Source organism: Sardina pilchardus, chromosome 3 (genome assembly GCF_963854185.1).
Source record: "Sardina pilchardus chromosome 3, fSarPil1.1, whole genome shotgun sequence".
Classification (NCBI taxonomy): domain Eukaryota; kingdom Metazoa; phylum Chordata; class Actinopteri; order Clupeiformes; family Clupeidae; genus Sardina; species Sardina pilchardus.
In genome coordinates, this window is record NC_084996.1 from 25,910,302 (window position 1) to 25,915,301 (window position 5,000).

A 5,000-nucleotide genomic window follows, 5' to 3' on the forward strand; every position below is an offset into this window, starting at 1 on the left:
GGGCAGGAGTAGGAGAGGGAGCAGGAGCAGGAGCAGGAGCAGGAGCAGGAGCAGGAGGAGGAGGAGGAGCAGGAGGAGCAGGAGCAGGGGCAGGAGGAGCAGGAGGAGCAGGGGCAGGAGAGGGAGCAGGAGCAGGGGCAGGAGCAGGAGCAGGAGGAGGAGGAGGAGCAGGAGGAGGAGCAGGAGGAGCAGGGGCAGGAGCAGGAGGAGCAGGAGGAGGAGCAGGAGGAGCAGGAGCAGGGGCAGGAGGAGCAGGAGGAGCAGGAGGAGCAGGAGCAGGGGCAGGAGAGGGAGCAGGAGCAGGGGCAGGAGCAGGAGGAGGAGGAGGAGGAGCAGGAGGAGGAGCAGGAGGAGCAGCAGCAGGGGCAGGAGGAGCAGGAGGAGCAGGAGCAGGAGCAGGGGCAGGAGAGGGAGCAGGAGGAGGAGCAGGAGGAGCAGGAGGAGCAGCAGCAGGGGCAGGAGGAGCAGGAGGAGCAGGAGCAGGGGCAGGAGGAGCAGGAGCAGGAGGAGCAGGGGCAGGAGCAGGAGCAGGAGGAGCAGGAGGCTTGTGATTCACTGGCTGGTCAACGGATCGTCTACTCCTCACACTGAGCTGAACTGAAGGCTAATGCAGAACTATAGAATGTAGAGTAGAAAGGGTGTAGAATGTAGAACGCATCGACAGTGTCTGCTGATATAGAGAGTAGAAAGGGTGTAGAATTTAGAATGCATCGACAGTGTCTGCTGATATAGAGAGTAGAAAGGGTGTAGAATGTAGAACGCATCGACAGTGTCTGCTGATATAGAGAGTAGAAAGGGTGTAGAATGTAGAAAGTACGTACCGTATATCTACTGTATATATCTATGTAGAAAGTAGAAAGTACAGTAGAGTGTAGAACGTATCTATCTATCTACAGTATGTAGAGAGTAGAAAGGGTGTAGAATGTAGAAAGTACGTACCGTTTATCTACTGTATATATCTATGTAGAAAGTAGAAAGTACAGTATGTAGAGTGTAGAACGTATCTATCTATCTATGTAGAAAGTAGAAGCATGTAATAGAATGTAAAGTATCTATCTATTTAAACTGAAACTGAACACACTACAAAGACATGTCATGTGTGTCAAATGAGAAGGGATATTTAAAGTTAACATTTTCTGTTAATATCTTCACAGATATCAACGTCTGAACCCTTACTGAAGTGCAGCTTTGTCTTTGCGTATCACGCACGCGTTTGATGGCATATTCAGACGGCTGAGGGGTCACTGATTGGTCACTTTGTGTAAAACATCGAGGAGAAGAAGAAGAAGAGTCGGTCACACACACACACACACACACACACACACACAGGAAGAAGAGCAAGATGCGGTCAGCGCGAGACTTCAGAAGCACAATCTCATTTCCCTTTCTTGTGCTCAGTGTACATCTCTAATGCTGTTAGCTAGGACACTTTACCTCCTCACCTTTAAAAAGTCTCCGTCAGTTCAATACCGAATGAACCTCTGTTCTGTGTGTGTGTGTGTGTGTGTGTGTGTGTCAGTTCAATACCGGATGAACCTCTGGAAAACCTTTTGGTGAATACAGCGTGCCGAGCTTTTCTTTGTAGTGCTTTGCACTTTAAGAGGAACGACAGTTCATTTGCGACAGCTTGAGTCAACTGCAAATCCACCATGCGCCCCTACACACACACATACACACGGAGCAATAACTCGACTGAGTGATGCGGAACACCTGACAAATTAGCGAGAAACAATCAGCACTGGCTCCCTGCACTGTTACCCCGTTAACACAATGGTAAACTTGAAATCCCCCTCGCCACACCGCAGACTGATGAAACACCCTCTATCTCTCTCTGTGTGTGTGTGTGTGTGTGTGTGTGTGTGTGTGTGTGTGTGTGTGTGTGTGTGTGTGTGTGTCTCTGTGTGTGTGTGTGTGTGTGTCTCTGTGTGTTATCTGTTTAAGATTCTCTCTGGCAGGTATCACGAATAAAAGAAAACCGACCATGAAATGTCATGGAGGCGGCTTTCCTTACAGAAAACACAGGCTGCAGGCAGCAGAACCAATTGGCTCAAACATAAGCACCTTCCCGTGGCCTGAAAACCTCCCCAAGTCCACGATAAACTCACCACAACCCGGCCCTAGAACACTGGCAAACAGCCAATCACCTGCAAAAAAGGAAATGGAGTTTTGTGCGGAGTGTGTGTGTGTGTGTGTGCGTGTGTGTGTGTGTGTGTGTGTGTGCGCCTTCCTCATTCGGTAATAGCTTCAAGTGGCCAGCCTTGAAATCAAGTAAACTGCGGGTTGTTTGGAGATTGGCTATTCAAAACGCCCTCAATTACATAGCCTGTGGATGAGCAGATTACCTAAACAAGCTCTCTAATGGAAATAAGAGGTTTGTTGCTTTTCTCCTTTTTCCCTTTTTCTTTCTGTCATTTGTTCCCAGAAACACAAAATAAGTCTGCTATGATTGTATTCTGCTATGAAGAAGTATATTCTCAACGAGATAAGGTTTTACCCTGAGGGCCACTGACACTCTGTGTGTGTGTGTGTGTGTGTGTGTGTGTGTGTGTGTGTGTGTGTGTGTGTGTGTGTGTGTGTGTGTGTTTAGATATTGGTACGGCAAATCTTGATTGCAACATTCTTGGTCATTAGAGCTTTAATGATCCCTATATGAAAACACCACCCTCTTACCTTCACACACACACACACACACACACACACACACACACACACACACACACACACTGCACACACATGCAAACACACACACACACACACTCTGCACACACACACACACACACACACACACACACACACACACACACACACACACACACACACACACATTCACACACACAAACACACACATCCTGCATACATACATACAATACAAACACACACATCCTGTGTACAGACACATACAGTATTACTGTACATGAAGTGAACTTGAATCAGATGTGGAAATGCTCCGTAAATGCTCACAACTTTATTTAAAAGCCCACTCACTGAAAGCCCAAGCAGGTCCAGGGCCATTGATTTAGTCCACTGTGCACAAGTCCTTCACAAATCATTAAAAAACACTCAGCTGTACACTTCCACTGAGACAGCCCCAAAATCACAGCAGACAGCTTAATAAGTATCTGGTGGCCCCTTTCATTTGGGAGCAGACTTGTTCAATTCTCACTTAATTTCTCCTTAAACTGTTAATTAGCCTTAATTACCCTTAATGATTAACCTCCAGAAATATATAATTTAAGGGCCGTTAAGGTGTTACAGTTTTGGGGCTGAATGTGGGCGAGGGTCATTTGCCAGGATGGGGGGAAACGATCAGTGGCATTGGCCCTCAAAGGACCATACATCTGCCATACACACACACGCACGCACGCACGCACGCACTCACACACACACACACACACACACACACACACACACACACACACACACACACACACACACACACACACACACACAACACACACACACACACACACACACACACACACACACACACACACACACACACACACACACACACACACACAAGCACAGTCACACTCTCTCTCTCTCTCACACACACACACACACACACACACACACACACACACACACACACACACACACACACACACAGACACATTCGCACTCTCTCTCTCTCTCTCTCTCTCTCACACACACACACACACACACACACACACACACACACACACACACACGCACACACACACACACACCTTTCTTACAGTCAATGGAGCAGTCAAGGATATTTGACCAGGAGGGCACTAAGGCCTGATGGATGTGGGTGATAATGAACAAGGTGAAACTACCGACCCGGCTGCAGTTTAACTCTCTTCTATGAGAGTACAAGAGCTCTAGAGTTAAACGTGTCTCTAAATCCGCTCGAAGTGCCGAGGCTGCCCCAGTCCCACAACACACTGCTCCGGCACACTAAACCATGTCCCCCAACACACTGCTCCCCCACACTAAACCATGTCCCCCAACACACACACTGCTCCAGCACACTAAACCATGTCCCCCAACACACTGCTCCCCCACACTAAACCATGTCCCCCAACACACTGCTCCCCCACACTAAACCATGTCCCCCAACACACTGCTCCCCCACACTAGACCATGTCCCCCAACACACTGCTCCCCTACACTAAACCATGTCCCCCAACACACTGCTCCCCTACACTAAACCATGTCCCCCAACACACTGCTCCCCCACACTAAACCATGTCCCCCAACACACTGCTCCCCCACACTAAACCATGTCCCCAAACACACTGCTCCCCCACACTAAACCATGTCCCCCAACACACACACTGCTCCCCCACACTAAACCATGTCCCCCAACACACTGCTCCCCCACACTAAACCATGTCCCCCAACACACTGCTCCCCCACACTAAACCATGTCCCCCAACACACTGCTCCCCCACACTAGACCATGTCCCACTCTTACCCATGGGTGTTGTTTATACACACTACAGGGTTGTATTGTGTTGCATTGCGCTGCATCAGATTGCATGGGATTATCAACCTCCAGCAGCGCAATCTGAACACAGGTCAACCTCCACCAGTGCAATCTGAACACAGGTCAACCTCCACCAGGGCAATCTGAACACAGGTCAACCTCCACCAGTGCAATCTGAACACAGGTCAACCTCCGCCAGGGCAATCTGAACAGAGGTCAACCTCCGCCAGGGCAATCTGAACACAGGTCATGGACGCCTTCAATCCCGCTCTGCGTTTGCCTGTACAGGATATTGACACAGGAACATGTCATCCATCCGTCTAAAGCTAGCGTCGTGATTCTAATAGGTCACTTCATTTAATGTCTACACAATTGGAATGGAGGCTGGCGGCTAATCTCTAACACGGACATTAGTGATTACATTTTCAATTGAAAATTGTCCTGACTGCAAGCAACGCGAGCAGCGCGATGCAACACAACGTTTTGAGAGAACTTTTGTCGGACGCCCGGCTTCTATTTTCTTTTTGTCGCTCGCTTTGCTCTG

General features: G+C 48.9%; 1 protein-coding gene across 1 annotated transcript in view; it reads right to left on the reverse strand.

The window, feature by feature from the left end:
• grid1b (glutamate receptor, ionotropic, delta 1b) overlaps positions 1 to 5,000 on the reverse strand; it is a 434,612-nt gene that overhangs the window by 306,126 nt on the left and 123,486 nt on the right. The gene's annotated exons all lie outside the window — the stretch shown is intronic.